We start from the raw sequence: 21,950 nt of genomic DNA on the forward strand, positions 1-21,950 counted from the left end.
AATAGATTTATGAACATCTGGACCATGAATCCTTCCTATACCATTAGATGAGCCATTAATAAAATAAGTATCTGCCTGTGGAATGGGGGAAGGTTGGACAATTTTTGTGATCACAAATTCAGTTGTGAGGAAATCACATAGTTTCCCAGCTGGGTAATGATTTCATATCCTTCATAGTAATTTACAAATGAAATTAGAAAATCCATGGAGTTCTGTAATGCTCTTAAAAATTGATTGTTAGGGATAATACAGCACAATAAGGATCAAACTTATGTAATTGTTGACATCAGGTCCTCCCCTGCTTCACTAATTGAGCAAGAGTGGCTAGCGACTAACCATTCATCCTGAGACTAACTCTCAGACTGAATGCCTCTACCTTTTATACCTCTAAAGTCCTGGGATTAAAGGCGTGAGCTCTGATTCATTCTCTGGTAGCCCAAGATGGTCTTGAACTTAGAGATCCATCTGCCTTTTTCCTGAGTCCTGGAATTAAAAGTGTGTGCCACCACTGTTTAGTTTCTATAGCTAACTAGTATAGCAGGCTTTACAAACTGATCTCCAGTGGCTTTATTGAATCATAAACAATATATCACCACATAGATCCATTTTAAAAGTTTATTCTCTTGTACTGTAATGCCTGTGGGAGACACTTTAGTGGGGAAAATAAGTAAGTTTAAAAGCAGGAAGGATCCACTCAATACACAAATCTTTTACTCTGAATTCAAATAGCTGTAGTTCTTTTCTTCCTCTCAAGATGATAAGCTAGGACTGTCTAGCACTGTTTTTCCTTCTAGAGTTTTAAGATTAGTACATATAAACATTTTGATTTTGCTGAAATGGCACTGGAAATACCAGTCGTACCTCATGAGTCCAGGGGGGATTTGCTAAAATGAATTTCATTTCCCAGTCGTGCTTTGCCTAGGTTGTAAAGTTAGCTTTTTCATAGGCTCTCCTAAGACCTCATAAAAAAAGTGGAGAGAATTCAGTATTAGATTATCTAATCCTAGTCCCATGCTTCAGGGTCATTTTCAAATAATAGAGAATACATATTTAAAGGAGATCTCAGTAAGGGAGCTGAGGAACCATCGGTAGCATAGGTGGTGGCACCATCACTACTTTTGACTTTTGCCTGCATAGGAAAACCCTCCTTTGTCTCTCTTACCAGTTTTAAGGTTTGATCATTCAGTTTATAGTCAAAGAATTGGCCATCTCTTCCTCCTGGTTAGTATTCTCCAGGTCCTCAAGTATCTTACAACAGTTCAAATCCATGCCCAGAACTGAACAGGGATCATTCCCCCTTGTTATTGCTGCCTCTTCAATATCCTTTCGGACTCTGTCCATGCTTCTTCATTTAACATTCCTTCTGGAAACCAGGACTTTATACTTATGCTCCTCCTTCCTTTCAAAATGATGTACAAGCTCGACATACAGTAAAGCCCCATTATCCTCACCTCCTTGGGTGAGGGTCACTACTCTTATCTCATAGCGGACTTCAGGTACTTGATTCTCGGAGCCACTTGTTTACCATGGGAGGCACCAGGAACATAACTGTCCTCCTCCTACAGTGTGTCAGGGCTAGTGACATCCCTCACCTCATCTGTCTCAATCTGCTTCATTAGACACACATAGCACAATCTTGCCGTTTCTTAAAACTTCTTGCTGGGCACAATAGTAATTTCTTTACATGCACGGTTGTTCAGGAGGAAGTCATGCCCAGCGATCACCTGGCTCCTCCTCCAGGATGCTAATGGAGGGAATGTTGGCAGATTGGTGGTAAAAGTGAAAATGTTGATATGAAACATTATACATGTAACTGGTATGCTACTAATAAATCTATCGTGTCCACATTTCTCACAAATCACAGTTAAATATTACTTGGAACCTCTAATGTACCATAAAGGCAGGAAAGCTTATTATTAATAAATCTTAATGGGTGCAAATGAGATTTCTGGGGTGGGACATCAGCACAAAGTAGAAAATGAAGTGAAGAAGCTATTGTTTCTCCTAGCCAAGTGAAGGGAGAGTTACAACCCCCTCCCCACACACACACAGACACACTTTTGGTCCTTTGTTTATTTGTGACAAGGTCTTGCTATGTAGCCTGGGCTATCCTCAAATTCACTCTATTCCTGTGTCCAGTTCCCAAGGACTGACTACAGGATCCAGATACCACATCCTGCTTTTTTTTATACTGAAAGAAAAACTAGTTGGTAACATATTTAGTCATTAACAACAATTATTCTGTTTGCCCATGTCTCAACCAGTTCTCAAGTCTAGCAAAATGTCGGACTTGAATATTACGTGTATTCTTTATTAAAAAAAGAAAAAAGGAAGGGCATGTTGTTTACCCTTTTCTTAGTCACTGTTCTATTGCTATGCAGAGACACCCTGAACAAGGCAACTTATAAAGAAAGCATTTAATTGGGGGCTGGCTTACAGTTCCAGAGGGTGAGTTCATGATCATCATGGTAGCAGGCAGATAGAAGACATGGTGCTGGTTGGCAAGTACTTACATGTTGAAACCACAACCACAACACAGTCATAAGGCAGAGAGAGAGAGAGAGAGAGAGAGAGAGAGAGAGAGAGAGAGAGAGAGAACTGAAATGGTGTGACCTTTGGAAACATAAAAGCCCACCCCCAGTGACACATCTCCAACAAAACCACACCATCTAATCCTTCCCAAATAGTCCAACCAACTAGGGTCCAAGCAGTCAAAAGTCAAACATATGAGCCTATGGGGGCCATTCTTATTCAAACCACCTGTAACAGGGAAGTTCACCATAATTCTATTGTTAGACCCCCGAAAACTCAAGTATTCGGGGTCCCAGGCCACGTTCGAGGTCACCCCAATCACCAAGCAGATTCGAGAGCTTGCTGCAAACTGCATGAGGCTTTATTGTAATTTAACGAGCTAACCCCATGTTAGCTCGGGTCTTTCACCCACCCGCCATGGCGGACGGCTAGAAAAGAGACGGCTCCTTGGGTCTCCCAAAAGATCTTATAGGGCAGCGTAAGGGGAGTGTCTAGGGGTACGCACAGGCTTACGCACAGGCTCACGATTGGTGTGCTTCCAGGCTTGGAGGGCTTGCCCTGTGTTGATTGGTCAACTGGTTGCTATGGCTCATAGGCCCTCCCAGGGCCTCTACGTCATTGTTGTGCGCTTGTCCGTAAAGCACACCCAGGGTCGTAAAGCATAGCGCCACCAGCTAACTTCCGATTGGCTCCTTGTCACGAGACAGGCATCTGACTTTCTAGTGACTAACTTCTGATGGGTTCCTTGTCACGAGACAGGCATCTGACCTCTAAGTGACCAAGGCAGGTTTATGGCAAGCACGTGTTCGGCTGTTATGGCTGCCAAAAGGGAAGCCGGTTCCTTCACTATCAGACACCACTCTTGGTCTCTTCTCTGCCTCTTTATTCAACCAAAATTATGCATCCACTGTGTTATGCATGTATCACTTAGGGTAAATATAATATCTACTTTTAGCAAGCCATTCTGTAATGTTAGGAGTTCTGCTCTTATCAGTTGTGTTTATATTTTCTAGGAGTGAAATGGGAGGAAATGGGCCTTTGAGAATCACAGACATTCTTGTCTCAGGTATGCTTAATTCAGGGACTAGGTAAGGTGCTGCTAGGCTTTTGTGGTCACTAAGCCTCCATGAGTCATCGACTAGGTGTTTTGTCTGGAGAACTCAAAGATTGAATTTCACAGGGTAAATTTTGGAAAAGGGGAGTTACTGTAGAGAGAAAGCTTAAAGAGAACAAATGCAGAGAGGAAGTGGGCAGAGCTCCTGCTTGATGGAAGGGGTCTTAAGAGAAGGCTGCTGCTAACAGGTTTTGTTGAGAGGTTAATAGGGCTTCTCATGGAGGAAGTGAGTTGGCTTTCGAAATGACTGGGCTGAGATGGGGGAGGTGAGCTGGTTAGTCAGATTATCTAATCACAGATCCCCCACGAGGTGTCTTTGTGCTTCTCTATCCCAGTAACTGGACTGGGGTTCTTGTAAACACCTCCAAGGACCAACGAAGTACCTAAGAGTGCAGAGCTTCCAGGCAGTTCATTTGGTTGCTGTACTAAAGAAGAAAGACAAACAAAAATCCAAGGACACAAACCAGTATGTGTGGCCAATACATTGTTTTTTGGCGGGGACAGAGCTGTCAATATTACCAAGGATGCTCCTGACCGCAGCAGGATGGCTTGTTTGCAAGGCCTCTTTCCCTTGACTATCTAGCAAGTTTCTTTGCCCCTGCTTTCATCACTGGGTTTAATATGATTATTCAGTAATTATAAATCCCAAGAAGTACAATTCTAGAAATACATAGTTCTTATGAAAAAATTGGAATAGACCATCTCATAACAGTGTTAGACCCCTGGAAAATTCAGGTATCCGGGGTCCCAGGCCATGACCGTGGTCACCCCAATCACCAGGCGGATTCGAGAGCTTGATGCAAACTGCACGAGGCTTTATTGTAATTTAACGAGCTAACCCCATGTTAGCTTGGGTCTTTCACCCACCCGCCATGGCAGATGGCTTGCAAAAGACAACTCCTAGGGCCTCCCAAGAGATCTTATAGGGCAGCGTAAGGGGCGTGTCTAGGGGTACGCACAGGCTCACTATTGGTGTGCCTCCAGCCTTGGAGGGCTTGCCCTATGTTGATTGGTCAACTGGTTGTTATGGCCCATAGGCCCTCCCAGGGTGGTTGCTATGCTCTGCATCATTGCTGTGTGCTTGTCCATAAAGTACACCCAGGGTCTAAAGCATAGCATCATCAGCTAAGTTCTGATTGGTTCCTTGTCACGAGGCAGGCACCTAACCTCTAGTGACTAAGACAAGGTCATAGGGCACATGTTACTGTCATGGCTGCCGAAATGGGGATCTGGTCCCTTCAACAGTAATTGTATGTCATGTTTTATAACATCCAAGATGTAAAGTGACCACTATGTTCTTTTAAGATCACTACTTTTAGTTACTTACAGTTTTATTGTAAATAAACTAAAAAAATACTTAAGAAGGTAGATATACTGCTGTATACCTGTAATTGAGCACTTTAGAGACTGAGGCAAGAGGACAGAAATTCCAGGCCAGTCTCTGCTATGTAGCAAGATCCTGTCTCCAAAATAATGATAGCAATAAATAAATTTACTGTACTTTTTAAGTGTACAGTTCAGTAATGCAAATATGTTTATACTTTGAAACATCTCCAGAACCTTTTCATCTTACAAAACCAAAAACCATATTCACTAAACAAAAATCTCATTTTTCTCCTTCCCAAGACCTTCTCAACCACCATTCTGTTATCTGTTTTTCATGAATTTGTGTACTTACTTGGTATAAATAGAAACCTATAATATTTGCCTTTTTGTAATTAGCTTATTTCACTTACCATAATGTCTCAGCCATGTACCTGTGACAAGTTATCTTTTGCTTTTTAAAGCCTAATAATATTTCCTCCTGTGTTAATGCCACATTTTATTAACACATCCATCCATCCCTGAATTTTTGCATTCCTCCCACCTCTAGTTACTGTGAAGAATGCCATGAACAAGTATGCAAATATCTCTGAGATTCTGATTTCATGTCCTTTGAACATATACCCAGACCATATGGATAGTTCTACCTTTATTTTTTAAGGAAGCACCATTCTGTTTTTTCATGACATTGTGTTGTTTTACAATCCCATCAACAGTGCTGGGGAAAGGGGTATTGAGATATTTCACATTCTCATCAGCAGTTTTTTGCTTTTATCTCTCTCTCTCTCTCTCTCTCTCTCTCTCTCTCTCTCTCTCTCTCGTGTGTGTGTGTGTGTGTGTGTGTGTGTGTGTGTGTGTGTGTGTGTGTGTGTATTCTGTATGTATCTGTGTACACACGCAGAAAGAGGACAGAGAGTCATGCTCTATTGCTCCTATTTTCTGAGACAGGGTCTCTCACTGAACTTGGAGCTCACTGTACCCAGTTTTTATGTGGGTGTTTGGATCAGAGTCAGGTCCTCACACTGCTCAGCAGGCACTTTGCCCACTGAACCATCTCCCTAGCCCCCAGATTTATATTTAATAGTGGCCATCCTACTAGTATAAAATAATATCCTTGTGTTTTATTTGTGAATCTCTGGTGGCTACTGATGTTGGACATCAATTTTATGTGTTTGTCAGCCAATTTAGAAAAATGTTATTAGAGTTCAACATAAATAATGATTTATTAAAAAAAAATAAGCCACAATAGTGGTCCTCCAGAACTATGGTGGAGCTGAGGAGTTCCTATCACATAGTGGCATGGTAATCATTGTGTACATGGTGTTTACTTGAGGGTCTGAGTTGGTGGTGTATACAAATTTGTGTTCATGGTTGCTTATAAAAGTATAGCACTTATACTATGTACCAAGTATAATCTTGGTAATTATAATAACAATGTTTCTTGTTTGTTACCTACTGTCTTAGTTTGGGTTTCTATTGCTGTGGAGAGACACCATGACCACAGCAACTGTTACAAAGGAAAACATTTAATTAAGGTGGTAACTTATAATTTAAAGGTTCAGTCCATTATCATCATGGTAGGGAGCATGGTGGCATGCAGGCAGACATGGTGCTGGCTACATCTTGATCAGAAGGCAACAGGAAGTGGACTGAGTATCACACTCCCTCCAACAAGGCATACCTACTCCAAACAAGGTCATACCTACTAATACTGCCACTTCCTTTAGGGGCCATTTCCTTTCAAACCACCACACTTACTATATACTTTCTTATTTGATTAGAGTATACTCCCTCTGCCTATTAAAAAGATTCTACAAAGCATTATGCTGTGTTCTGCCAGCAACAGCCTCACATGTTTTCTGTTTACCCTGTATTTTGATTTTATCAAAGCCCACATGAACAGAATGATCTGTACCATCTAGATTTATGTAAGCACATTCCACAGTGTCTCCACAACAATGTGAACTATGGCTATTATCTCTGATAGCCTGTGACATTAGAAAACTGGCATAAAATGTCACAGGGCATGAGAGAACCTCTGAGTTTACATTCCAGAGAATGTAATTTTATATTCTTCACCAAGTTTGAAGGTAGTGCAAGTTATTTGATATACTAATAATCTTACAGTTACCATCCTCTGCTGCTTTTCACCTTATTTTCTGAGACAGGGTCTCTCTGTGTAGCCCTGGTTAGCTCAGAACCTGCTATGTAGACCAGGCTGGCTCCAACTCACAGAGATCTACCTGTCTGCCTTTGGAGCACCATGATTAAAAGTATGTGCCAACAATACTTATGATTTATAATCAAAGAGTTGGATGACTCTTACAAATGTGACTTCTTAGAACAGATGTTGGATATTAGAGTCAATTTACATTCACTTCAGACATAAAAAGAATCACTTATAAAAACCCAAAGAATTGACATAAGTGGAATATATCTCTAAAACTGAACGTCCAATATATTTTATTCTAAGTACTTAAAGGAAATGTGGGCAAATAGTTGACAGTGTCCCACAAAGACATAGTTACTGTCCTCGTTGGCATTTTTTAAAAATATTGAAGAGACAACTGTCAAAATATTTACAATCATGTTTCTAAAAAGTATTAACTATGATTTTTAATTTTATATTTGGAACATCTCCTATGTGTTTTTAAATCAGCAGGATAGTAAATATTATTTAAAGATGCCTTGTTTCCTGTGAAGGAGAGAGTGGTCACCTGCATCTGCATTATCTGCAGATGCCTTAAGTGTTCAGGTTCCCTGGCTAAATCCCATACTGTATGTCTCGGTAATCTCAGAGAATTGGGATTATAAACAGATACCCTAGATGATTCTTCTATAACAAAGAAAAAATAGTAAGTATGGCAGGACTCCTTCCATGGTTTTATTTTGACTAGGGAGAGGGAAACACATGGGTTCAGACCAGCCATGTGTGAACTAGAAAAGGAAATTGGTCATTGCTGATGTAAACTTGTCATTAAATCCATGTCCCTTAGTGATCAAGCAGATAAAACCAGTTCACCATTTAATGAATGCTTCAAAAAACAGTAAGTGGTTATCCAGTTTTCTCTCAAGTGAAAACACATATTGCATAAAATGTGGTAAACACACTGGCAACCGTCTAGACTCCAAGAATGGGGCTTAGGTGATAAGCTACTCAGAGTTTTAGTTCAAAGTAGCCTGTTATTTCTCATGCAGTTCCCTCTTGTGGCTAATAGATGTAGGGAAAAAAAAAGCTACTTCTATGGCTAACTAAGGCACAGTCACTCCGGGGAGCTCTGGGTACCAATGGAGAACTCATTCTTATATACCCAAAGGATGCACATTTATACAACAAGGGTATCTGTTCAACTATGTTCATAGCAGCATTATTTGTAATAGCCAGAACCTGGAGCAACCTAGATGCCCCTCAACTGAAGAATGGATACAGAAAATGTGGTACATTTACACAATGGTGTACTACTCAGTGGGAAAAAAAACAATGGACTCTTGAAATTTGCAGGCAAATGGATGAAACTATAAGAAACCATTCTAGGTGAGGTAACCCAGTCACAGAAAGACAAACATGGTATGTACTCACTCATATATGGATATTAGAAATAGAGAAAAGGATTAACAGCCTACAATCCACACTGCCAGAGAAGCTAGAAAACAAGGAGGACAGTAAGAGAGACATACATGGTCCCCCAGAGAAGGGGAAAGGGACAAGAGCCTCTGAACAAATGGGGAGCATGGGGGGAAGGGGAAGGTAGGAGATAGAGGAGGGGAGAAGAGGAAAGGTGAGGAGAACATGAGGGTTCAGGAAGATTGAGTGGGGAGACGAACAGAGGAGAGCAAGAAAAGAGACACATCAATAGAGGGAGCCACTATAGGTCTAAAGAGAAATCTGTCACTAGGGAATTGTACAGAGATCCACAAGGATGACCCCAACTAGGACCCTAAGCAATAGTGGAGAGGCTACCTTAAATGTCCTTCCCCTATAATGAGAATGATGACTAACTTAAATGCCATCCTAGAGCTTCCATTCAGTAACTGATGGAAGCAGAAGCAGAGATCCACAGCTAAGCACTGAGCCAAACTCCTGGAATCCGGTTTCAGAGAGGGAGGAGTGATGAACAAAGGGGTCAAGACCATGCTGAGAAAACCCACGGAAACACCTGAACTGAGCAAGTGGGAGTTCATGGTCCCCAGTCTGACAGTTGGGGAACCAACATAGGACCAAACCAGGCCCTCTGAACGTGGGTGTCAGGAGCACTGGGCAGTCTATGGGACCTCTGGCGGTGGAACCAGGATGCATCCCTAGTGCACAAATGGACTTTGGGAGCCCATTTCCCATGGAGGGATACTCTCTTAGCCTAGATACACAGGGGAGGGCTTAGGCCCTCCCCAAATGACTTGATGATCCCTCATTGGAGGCCTCATCCTCCCTGGGGAGTGGATGGGGGATGGGATGGGGGGAGTTGTTGGGGGGCATGGGAGGATGGGAGGAAGAGGGAACTAGGATTTATATGTAAAAATGAGATTGTTTCTAATTTAAATAAAATTTATAAAGAAAACAAAATAAAAAACGCAAAACAACAACAAAAGAATATCAATACACCAAGTGATACTAGTCATTGGTTAGGGGTACTTTGGGGAGGCTTTATATCTCTGCACACACATGCCCACAGCTGGAGCTCTGGTTAACTCATAAAGCCATTAGAGTAAGGTGCAGCTGCTGGCAGCTGGAAAGGCCCAAGGAGGCATGAGTAAGACAACTATCTAGTACACTGGTATCTGACATCAAGTACACTGAGACCCATTATCAAAAGTCAGGGCTCATGAACTCCGGAATATAAAAGGCTCTAGGGACATAGCCTAGGTTCTTGGACCTATTGCTCAGTGGAAGAACAGTTGCCTAGCCTGCGGAAGGCCCTGAGTTTGATCCCCAGCCTACTAAACAAAAACCAAAAGCAACAACAGAAACAAAATCTAGATTCTTAATCTAAGGTTCAACATTCCATACAGGATTTTTTTAAAACAGGGATTAAACAATGTAATTCATGTATAAGTACTTGGAATTACAAATCCCTCCAAAAGCTAGCACTCATGCTATTTTAATATGTCACAACACAGAGACATAAAGCTGAATGGGACCTACCGTGTTCATGCTTTGCCACACTGCCCCCCAGGGGATCAGAGATGGAATCCTGCTGCTGGTGTATTTTTTACAGTGGCATCAATGAGCAGAACTATGCCATCCCTGGGTCTTGGTCCAAGAAAGTCTTCTTGAATAAGTGGCTAGAAGCCCTTGAATTGTAACCAACAGAGCAGACAGTGGCCCCAAGCTTCCTGAGGCTCTACAGATGTCCAGATCTCCCAAGGATGGTGTAGCTTCTGGATGGCTCCATTCACTGAGCCAGCTTACCTCTCCTCTCAGAGAGTTTTAAAGTTTGTTTTATGTTTGTGAGAGAAAGAATAGGGAAGAAAGAAGTTGTACTTCATCCTTTGTAACACAGTCCAGCACAAACACAACCACCTTTCAATAAGTAAGAATTTAGAATTCCTCAATTGAAATGAAATTACACAGTTAGAATACTCCAGGCATTTTCCCCCATCTTCTCCGTCAGTGAAGACCAGACTTCTGGAAAACTCAAGACACAATATGAAAGCTGGGTATGTTTGCTTAGGTTTTGGTGTGCTGTTCAACATCTCTACTTATCTGACCATTGGAATAGATTTGGAAAGAGATTATAAAAAGCATGAAAAGTGGTCATGCTGTCATGTAAACCTACAACAAAACTTAGGGAAAGTTATTTTCCAAAAGAAGAAAGCACCAACTTTTCAATTTTCTAAGATTGAAGGGACCCAAATACTTCGGGGTGCACCTCTTTGGACCCCGATTAGGCACAGACCACACCCAAATACCAGTTTCCAAGCACAAACCACACACAAAGAGATCCTTTATTAGGCAAGGCAAAGAGACAAGGTGGCTGGCGCATTGAGTAATACATGTCAGGGCAATGTGGTGTATTATAATCCGTCACTATCATGAGGATTCTAATTTCAGTTTTGCTTTCTTGTTTGGTTTTGGGTCTCTTGTGGCCCAGGTGACCTTGAACCTGATCCTCTTACTTCTGCCTCTTAAGCTTTGGGATTCCAAGCTTACATGACCATCCCTGGAAAAATGTTGCCTTTCTTAATAAAAATAAACTCTTTTCCAAAGTGGCACTAGAAAGAAAATTGCTACATAGAAAGGAACTGGATCTTACATTTCCCTAGATTGAGGGCGTGGCTTCCTAAGCACAGCCAATAGACAGATCCGCTCCCTGAGCACTTTCTGACAAAGTGCGCCCGACCGCCTTATAGCTAAGGTACACAGATCTTGATGAGTAAGTCCACAGGTCTCGACTCCAGAGGCTAAATGTCGGAAGTGAAAGCAGTCCTGTGAGATGCTGCTGATGGGCAGCACTGATGTTGCTTTGCTGGGCAAGCTTGTGTCTCCGTTGAGGTCTGCGCTAAACAGCAGTAAGATAGTATAACCCACTAAGTATAGTATTCATAAAAGTAAGCCTGAGAAATCATTTTATTGTAAGTCATCTTAAAAATTGAGTCAAAATCAATTAAAAAGTGACAAAATTCTTAAAAATGAAAAAAATTAATAAATCATTTCTGCAAACACAGAGAAAGAGGCAGAGACAGTGGAATTGCAAGCAATCCCAGGCCTTCCCTGCTAAGAACACTTAGTGCTTTTACAGAGGACTGGGTTTGGTTCCCAGAATGCTTGTAGAGCAGCTCTCAATGGCCTGGAGCTTCAGCTCCAGGGGATGTGACACCCTCTTGTAGCTTCTGCAGGCAACTGTACTCATGATATCACATATCTCCCATAGAGTCACAAAAATCAAATGAATCTCAAAAAAAAAAAAAACCAAAAACTAATTCTTAAAAAACTGACCACAATCTTTATTAAATTACTAAACTGTTAAGGCAGTAGTGGAGTTAATCATTTAATGATTTTTGTGGCAACTCACTTTTTTGCTGTGAAAAAAATTGCAAATTTAAACAATAGCTTTCTAATTTGTTATTTTGTGAAATTGGATTTTTTTTTCACTGACATGATTTAGGATAAAGCATTTATCACTGAATATCTTAACACCACAGAAAAGCATATAATTTGAAATTTCATTTGAATCTTATGCTTTTAGTTAGTGAAGCCACCTCAAGCTATGTATTATATTTTTTAAATACTATTTTCTTATTCTTTCAAATCTTCATAGGTGTATACAATGGATTTTGATCATATCCACCCTACTACCTCCTTTCCTCCAGTTCTTTCCATGAACCCCCACCAGTTACCTCATGTCCTTTCCCCTTTTTAATTTATTAATCCACTGAGTACAGTTAGTGCTGCCCGTAGGCTCATGGGTGGAGGGCCATTAATTGGGGCATGGGCACCCAACAACTGATCACATTCCCATAGAAAAGCAACCTTTCCTCCCTTATCATCAATCAGTTGCCAGTAATGCTTCCAGCTGGATTGTGGTCTCAGGAGGCCCCCTCCCCGCAAGATGGAATTTTTACTGGCTTGATCTCATGTGGGTCTTGTGCAGGTCATCACATCTGCTATAAGTTTATGAGTTCCAAAGCCCAGTTATCCCCATCCTTCAGCTCTCACAATCCTTTTGCTCCCCATTCCTTGGTGCTCCCTAAGCCTTGGATGGGGATGTTGATGTCAATGTCCCATCTGTGGCTGACCACTCAGAGTCACTTACCCTCAGCTCTTTGACCAGTCTTGATTGTCTTCATTGACCACTACCATTGCAAAGAGAAGCTTCTCTGGCCAAGGTTGAGAGTAGCACAGATCTGTGAGTGTAAACATAAATATTACAAGACAGTTTGACAACATGACCATTTAGAAAACTACAGGTAGGTTCACTTCTTAGGCCCATGGGCTTTTCTCGGGTTCACAGGACCAGACATGAAATCTCTCTTGTGAAGTAGGCCTCAAATCCATTTAGAAAGTCATTGGTTACCCCCTGTATTAGTTGCTTTTCTTTGCTATGATAAAACACATGACCAAGGCAACTTACAGAAGAGTTGTTTGGGCTTACAGTTCCAGAGGCATAAGAGTCCATCATGGTGGGCAAGCATGGCAGCCTAAGTAGGAAGCTGAGTGATCACATCTTTTACAAAAAGCATGAAGAGGAGGGGTGGAGGTGGGGGTAAGGGCCTGGAAGTGGAATGAAGTTACAAACTCTCAAAGCCTGCCCCAAGTGACATACTTCCTCCAGCAAGGCCATGCCTCCCAAACCTCCCAATTGTACCACCAAACTGGGGACCAAGTGTTCACATGCCCAAGCCTATATAGGATATTTCCTATCCAAACCACCACACTCCCATAAAAACCAGGTCACTATTGCACCAGTGGGCGTGTCTTATCTGGAAGGTTGGTTTTGCTGCATGCATGATCCAGTGTTGGGTAAGACCATTGATTGCTACCTTTTCTTCCCCAGCAACCTACATAGCATTTTCAATCTCCGTGGAAGCTAGCCAGGTGGTGAAGAGTTTCCTGGTCAGTGCAAGGTTAACTTCTCTATGTCCAGCAAACCAAGTGTGTTGTGCGGTGTCTTCGGCAATATGATCTTGCCATCTGGTTCAGGTGGGCACCCAAGAGCAACGGCAATAGCTTGTGTTGTTTTGGGGCCTCCGGGACCAATAGCTTCTAGCGTAATATTCTATGCTTGGCACTGAGGTTTTATTTAATAACTCATGTCTTTTGGGAGCAGCTCCATGCACTGATGCAGAGTACCTCTGTCCAGACTGTTTCTTTAAAAAAAAAAAAAAGTTTAAATTAGCTTACATACTTGTGGTTTTCCATAAATCTTTTCCATATGTCCTCAGTTTTGGTTAACTCACGTCTTACGCACTCCCTCTTTCCCCACCCCCTTGCCTCCGTGCACACTCAGGCCTTTAGCCCCCAGCTGTTCTTCTAGGTCACACGTGTTCTACTCCTACTCGCCCCTCTAATTATATAGATCATAGGTTTCCATACAGCTTTTCCCACACACCCTTCATTTTGGTTAACCCTTCCCTTCGTTTCCCCAAAGCCCCACCCCCATCTGGCATAACTTTTCAGCCTCCACTATTCTCCCTCTCCACTTTTAATCATGTTTAATCATCTCCCCTCCCTTAATACCCACCCTTAGTGGCCATTTCTAGTTTCCTAGATCCACTTGTTCTCCCGGTTAAACACACAAGACAAAAGATTTGAAACTGGGATCTCTCTCATACGAGAGAGATCATGCAGTGTTTGTCTTTCTGGGCCTAGGTGACCTCACTTACATGATTTTTTTTCTAGATCCATATATTTAGCTGAAAATTTCATGCTCCAATTATTTTCTTTATGGCTGAAAAATATCTCCTAGTATAAATGTACCATCCTTTCCTTATCCACTGATCAGCTGGTGGGCATCTAGGTTGATCCTACTTCTTTGTTATTGTGAACAAATCACCAGTAGCATGGATGTACAAGTGTTTCTGAAACAGGTTATAAAGTCCTTCGGCTATATGCACAGAAGGGGCCCGACTGGGCCATGTGCTGGTTCTACTTTTTTTAGTCTTTAGAGTAAACCCCATACTGGTTTCTAGTTTCTAGTTTCACTAGTTCACACCTCCACCAACAGCACGCAAGCGTTCCCAGTTCTTCACATCACACCAGCATTTGTTGTCATTTGTTTTCCTGATCCCAGTCACCACTGGGGTAAGATGGAATCTTAAGATGGTTTAAATCTGCATTTCCCTGACAGCTAGGGATGTCCAACACTTTTTCAGATGGTTAGTAGCCACTTGTATTTCTTTTGAGAACTTTCTGTTCAATTCCATAGGCCATTTTAAAAAACTGAGTTGTTCGTTTTTTGATGTTCAGTTTTTTTTTGTTTTTTTTTTTTTTTTGAGTTCTTTGTGTATTTTAGATACTAATCCTCTTTTGGATGTATAGTTGTCAACACTTGTCTCCCCTTCTGTGGGGTTTCTTTTCTCTTGGTTGATGATTTCCTTTGATGTACTGAAGCTTTTTAGTTTTGGGGGATTCTGTTTGTCAATTCCTGGCCTTAAATTCTGAGTAAATAGAGTTGAATTCAGAAAGTCATTTCCTGTACCTATAGCCTGCAGGACACTATCTGTGTTTTCTTTTTTTAATTTTTTATTTTTTTTGTTTTTTTTTTTTGAGACAGGGTTTCTCTATGTATCTTTGGAGCCTATCCTGGCACTCACTCTGGAGACCAGGCTGGCCTCGAACTCATAGAGATCTGCCTGCCTCTGCCTCCCGAATGCTGGGATTAAAGGCATGCACCACCAATGCCTGCTATCTGTGTTTTCTTATACTTTTGGTTGTGAGCGTAGCCTTTAACAGCTGAACTATCCCTCCAGCCCCTTTGTTTTCGTTGAAACCTCATTTCAGGTTTCACGTTAAGATCTTCGATCCATTTAGAGTTGATTTTTGTGCAGGTTTAAAAATATGTGTCTAACTTCATTCTTTTAACATGTGTATATCTAGCTCTCCCTGCCATCATTTGGTGAAGATGCTGTCTTTTCTCCAGTGTGCATTTTTGGCATCATTGTCAAATATGAGATGGCTGTAATTATTTGCACTTGTATTTGGATCTTGTTTTCCATTGGTCTGCATGTTTGTTTTGTGCCAGTGCCATATTTCTTTTATTCCTAAATCCCTGTAATACAGCTTGATTTGAAATATTTTATAAAATGTTATATATTTAAATTATTTATTGGCTATTTTTCTTTTTTCATAAACTGCCTATTCAGTTCATTGACCCATTTATTGATTGAAAATTAGTTTTATGGGGTATTTATTTTTTGCATAATCTAGATCTTAACCCTTTACCACATGCATAGTTGGTAAAAAAAAAAAAATTCCCCTACTTTGCAGGCTGTCTCCTCCCTATTTTGAAGACGGTTTAGCTTACACCTCACAGAAATATCATACTTTTTGACTGCTAAAAACTGGTAAGTTAGAAGGAATAGATAGTCTATGCTGGGCATGATGGTCTGTAATCCCAGAACTCCTGGAATCCGAGGCAAGAATATGGCTAACCTGGGGCACATAGTGAGACTTTATGCCAAAACAAAACAAAAACTATCATTTAGTTTTCTATGATGAAACAGAATCACAGAGGTTGTTTTTAAAGTCATCAGAGGAGCTAACGTTGGAATTGAGGAGGGAGCAAGTTTTAGAGAAATGAACACAGAGTCAGGTCCGGGAATAATGGCACGCTGTGATAACAGAAGGGGAACAGGGAGCCTAGGGTGCCACAGGAACAAGAACACGGGGCTGTAACACCGTTTTTTACAGGGGCCTCCCAGTCTGGAAGGAAGCACCGCCTAGCTGAGGGCGTGGGGTTGGGGTGGGCATACCTAACTGGAGGCCACTTAGCACAAGCAAGGCTCCTAACCTGTTAAAGCTACTGTGGCCTTTTAGCTTCAAACAGCCCCTCCGCAAACCAGTGAGAACGAAATCCTCCGGTAGGAGCTTGTCCACGTGTGAGTATTTTGCAGCTAGGATTGACAGCCGCAGTATTAAGAGCAAGTAGATGGGGAAGGGCAAACTCAGGCCCACAGACAGGATGCTTAGTGTTGGACCGCAGTGCTTCAAACCTTAGAAGCAGTTTGAAGCATGTCCCCCAGAGAGATCATAATGGATCAGTCCCAAATAACTTTCCACTATTGTTTTGAAAGAAAAAACTCCAAGTATTTTAAGTTTCAAAATATTTTCCCCGTTTAAGGGAGAAGATGATTCCCAGTTGGGTCTAATTGGCAGTGAAAACTGCTTGCTTGCCAAGAGGCTTGGAGGCAGGCACAGTGGGACCGAGCATGTGAAGCTTCTCCTGGACGCTAGGTGGCGCCGTGGACTGAGATTTGGTCTAAGAAATGTTAGCCTGGGAGAAAGGTCTTGGAAACTCCAATTCTTCACTCCCAGGTTTTAAAGTATTATTGTTATTATTATTATTATTATTATTATTGTTGTTGTTGTTGTTGTTGTTGTTGTTGTTGTTGTTGGTGGTGGTGGTGGTGGTGGTGGTGGTTAATTTGGTGTGTAGACAAAAGTTGGCTACTTATCACGTTTTGCATTCGTGAACAGAGAAAGCGATGGAGGCTGTACCCAGTGTGTGCTGTCTTGCTGCTGCTAGAGCCAGCTCTAGAGGCTCAGCAGGAAGGAGGCTGAGACAACCCCGGGCTGTTCCTGCGACATCAATGGTTTGCCCACTAGGAGGCGCTAGTAAGAGATCCACGAGCAGGGGAGGGTGGAGTAGGTCTCTCTCTCCCAGCTCCTCTGCTGGACTGGGCCCACAGTGACTACCTATCTTCTTGTTTCTCACCAACAAAAGCTGTCTTTGGATTTGGGTTCACTAATTCCCTCTTCCCCCTTGTCTCTCGAGGCCTCGGTCAGCAGTTACTCTCTTCTGAAACTTGCCCACTGTGTTCCTGTCTTCTGTTGTTAGCCCGGACCACTCCTTTGAAAAGATTGCAGTGGTTACGCTCCTGTGCCTCCTGCCAGGGTGCCCCTTCCTCACTTCCCTGTCCCACGGTCGGCCAGCTCTAAGAAGCCAATTCTTTTAGTTTCCTATACTCATCACCATACAGCCATATAGACAGACACTCATTCCTTTCAACTATTTATTCGGATTGCAGCATACTTGAGTGCCGTGCTATGAGTTTATTTCCACAGAAGATACCCTAAAGGTCTCTAGAGCAGCACACAAAAAGCTGCCTTATACTAATTTATGGCTGAATTATATTCTACTTTATAGGAATACAATTACTTTTTAACCAGCTCCGTATCAGTAGAGATGTAGGTTATTTCCAGACGACTGTTATAAATGTTGCCATAAAGAACAACACTGTTTAGAGGCCACTGTCCTCTGACATTTGTATGTCTGAGCAAATGTATGAGATTGAGTAAATCGACTCAGGTTAATTCTTGGCAGAGCCCATGTCAAAATAATCAGAAATAGGAGGTTAACATCTATGATCTAAATTTTGCAGGGCATGACACCCCCTTCATCCTCCCCTCCTTTCATCCTCCTCCTCTCTTCCCTAGCTGTCTTTTTCTTTTAAAAAAATAGGGTTTGGCTCTGTTGCCTAGGTTGGTCTTGAACTTGTGACCTTCCTGCCACAGCCTGTTGATCAGCTGAGCTTCCACGTGTATGCTATTACATCTGGCTCCAAATTCCATCCTTATAAAATTTCTACCCTTCCACATTTATTCCCAGCTTAGTGGTTATGAATGCAGAGCCATGGTGTTGGAGTATACTTTCTGCTGCATTGGTTATTATCTGTGTGTCCTTGGGCAAGTCATGACTTCTTGGTGCCCCAGTTTCTCCATATACAGGATGATTCCTTTCTCGTAGTTTGATGAGACCACTTAGTGCTTGGAGTGGTGTCTGGCACCAGTAAGAGCCACATAAGCAATGTCACATTCCTGTAGCCTGAGCCAGTGCTGCCCATCTGTGGGCACTCACAGTGAACCAGAGGTGTTCACTGCTGTCTCAGTAGTAGCTTGTCTTTCATATAAATGATACTATTAGATCAATTCTTGAAAGCAAAGTATGGCCAAAAATTAGGGAGCTGGGTACCTGAAATGGGTCCTGAGAGGAAGAGACTCTCCAGAGATATCTTTTGTACATTACAATTTTGTTTTGATTTTCCTGTTCACGTGTACTTAAAAATATATGAGACCCATATATTCACCCACCTGCTTAGCTAGATGGGAATCCTTTTAGGAGATTATCCTTTATAATAAGACGATCTGTAGTCTGTAAGCGTAAGATACTTTTATTCAGATAAACACCAGCCAAACACAAGCCAGAGCGTGCCAGGGGCAGCAAGGCAGGCAGGCCAGAGAGAAGGGGCTCCCATGTGCCTTGCAGCCCCTTAAAACCCTATCAGGAGTCATTCTGACCTCACCTTGACCACGCCCTGATAGGCGTGGTCAGGCACACCTGTAGCCAGCCCTTAGGAGGCGTGGTTACGGTGTCTCCCTACAATCCTTCTTAACATTTTCAAGCTAGACTTGTGGTCCATAAGGATCCACCATCTATACACCAATAAACCAGGAGCATCTTACTTCAGAAGTCCACACCACACCCAGCTGAGTTAAACCATCTCAGCATCATCCTTTACTGATCTCTTTCACAGACTTCATGTTGCACTTGTTTTTAAATCCTATGAATTGACCAAAGATCATATGGAATCCCCACTGAAAGCCATTTTTGTTTTCCAGGGCTCTTAGCAATAGATGGGACGAATTTGCACTGAGGCAGCAGCTGTAGTCAGCACAGTTCTATCTTCTTCTCCGAGATGTTGCCCTTGGCCAAAAACACACTAAACCGTCTCCAAGTTCAAAGCATTCAGTAAGCATTCTGACCAGGCAGAACCACCAGAAGCAGACACCTAATTTCCATGACAAATATGGAAATGCTGTATTAGCAGGTGGAGGCCTCTTCTGTGTTTCTATATGGACACAAACAGCAACATAGATTGGAATAGAATGGAACCTGTCCCCTCTTGGCAGTCACCTCAAAGGAATGGAATGGTCAATAGACATGCCAGTTGGTACAATAATCAAGGAATTGTTTCAAAATCAGCATAAGTGATGCCAAGTCAAAGAATGCTGTATTCACTAAAATATGGCATATTGAAGAAAAATAAAGTACCTTTGAAACCTTAAAGAATTCTATGAATTATGTCCTTTTAGTAGTCATAAGCTTCAACCTTGCTCTTTCTGCCTCCTCTAAGATTGCCTTACACACAGCTTTTGGTTTCCGGGGACCATTGTAGAGCCACCTGGGGAGTAGGAATCAAAGGGCTGTGGTAAATGTCTTGGCTGACAGCTTTTGATTGATGTAGGAGGGCCTCGCCCACTGTGGGTGGCACCATCTGTAGGCAAGTGGACCTGGGCTGTATAATAATCTAGAGGACTAAGCTAGAGAGAGTAAGCCAGGAAACTGTTCCTTCACGCTTTCTGTTTCAGTTGCCGCCTCAAGTTTCTGCCCTAACTTCCCTCATGATGGACTCTTACCTCCAGGTATAAGTCAAACAAACCCTTTCCTCCGCAGGTTGCTTTGGTCACATTGTTTTATCATAGTAACAGAAAAGCAAACTAGGACAGAAGTGTTGAGAACTGGGTTTTTGGAAGGGAAGAGGAAAAAAAGTAGCCTGACCCAAAGATGGGGGAGAATAGGTGGTAGCTGTGTGGAGAGCAAGCCAGGATAGGGAAGATGGCTTCCATATAGATTCTATGAGAGTTGGGGAACTGGTTTCACTTTTCACAGTTCCACAATCAGGTTGAGACTCCAAGCAGGAAGAGCCCAGATGGAGCCTATGGGGGCATGGCCTGAGTGCTGTGATGATGGAGCCTATGGGGGTATGGCCTGAGTGCTGTGATGATGGAGCCTATGGGGGTATGGCCTGAGTGCTGTGATGATGGAGCCTATGGGGGCATGGCCTGAGCGGTGTGATGATGGAGCCTATGGGGGTATGGCCTGAGTGCTGTGATGAACTATAACACAGTAGCAAGCTTCCTTGTGGTGGACCTGTGAGCAAAGACAGAATTTCATGAGAGTATCTCAGAAGCCTGCCAAGATAAAAGGTCCCATCAGACACCAATCGACAAGCAGATAGTATCATAGCAGCTAAGAAACCGAAGACCAGACCCATCTCCATTTTCAAGTCACCATGTGAGCCCAATGTGCTAGAATTATGGGTGGGTGAGTAAAGTTTCCTCTGTCCAAGGTAATGAAAATGTTTACTCTAAGCAATGAGTCTTATTCCAGGAGACATTTCTACCAGACAGGCTACTTAGTTTCTAGTCTCTCTCTCTCTCTCTTTTTTTTTCCACTTTTCCCCTTTCCCTCTTCCTCCTCTTCCTCTTTGTTCTTCCAGGAATATAACAAACTCGTTGTGTCATTATAAGCATGCCGTGACAAGGTGGTTTTCTTGCCTGTATGGCACAAGGGGTGGGTTTGAATTTCTGCCCCAGCTGTATCATCCCAAGGTTTGATATCATCTAACCCACAGAACAGATTGTCAATACAATGATCTGAAGACTTTTTTCTTTTTCTTTCTTATAATGTTGGTCACACTCCCAGCAGAACAAGCGAAAACTGATAAGGTTTATCTGCATCAGCAAGTACATGAATTCTTATAATTTATGGTCAGTTGTTTCCTTAAGTGCCTATCAGTGAAAACACAATTAGCAGCAAGACTGGGGCCAGGTCTTCCTGCACTGGGAGCACATGACTTATCTTTGAGGCATATCATGTGAAACCGATATTCAGATCTCCTCGCTTGAGGCTGGCTGCAGTGGAGGTTGGGGGAAGGGAAGGCTACAACCTCAAGACGCTTCATGCTAAGTGAACAGAAAGATTCCTCCCTGTTAATATAGAAGGGTCAGTCTCTACCAGGCCCCCTCAGGTCAGGAGTGCACAAGGTTTCATGGGCTCATGGCCAGCTTCTGTCATGGACTTTGGAAGAGAGCTGTGTGAGAGCACACTGTTGAATTTAACATTCTATTCCTCAAGCAGATATATTGAAGGAGGATGTTGAGAGGGAAGAAATGGTATGATTTTCCAATGGGTGAAATCAATTGCTAGACAAGACAATCAAATGTGTGTGGACTCTGGAGATGGTGTTGCAGGCCTGCTAATCAGCTGTGACTTTGAGCACATCATTCTCTGTGCCTCATCTATAAAATGCAAACATTGGGCAGGGCTGGAGAGATGGCTGGCAGCTAAGAGTACACACTCTACTTGAAGGGGTTCCCAATCTCTATGCTGATCAGCTCATAACTCACAAATGAATCTAACTCTAATTTGGAGATTCTTCTGGATTTCTATGCTCATATGCACGTGTGGACACATATCTCTCCCCCACATACACGTGATTATATGCCCAAGAGTGGGGTTATTTTGTTTTCTTTAAAGATTTA

General features: G+C 42.3%; 1 pseudogene; it reads left to right on the plus strand.

Moving 5' to 3' along the window:
• The first annotated feature begins 19,023 nt into the window (after nucleotides 1-19,023).
• LOC113834745 lies at nucleotides 19,024-19,821 on the plus strand (annotated as a pseudogene).
• The last annotated feature ends 2,129 nt before the right edge of the window (nucleotides 19,822-21,950 follow it).

This window comes from Cricetulus griseus, chromosome 3, assembly GCF_003668045.3.
Source record: "Cricetulus griseus strain 17A/GY chromosome 3, alternate assembly CriGri-PICRH-1.0, whole genome shotgun sequence".
NCBI lineage: Eukaryota > Metazoa > Chordata > Mammalia > Rodentia > Cricetidae > Cricetulus > Cricetulus griseus.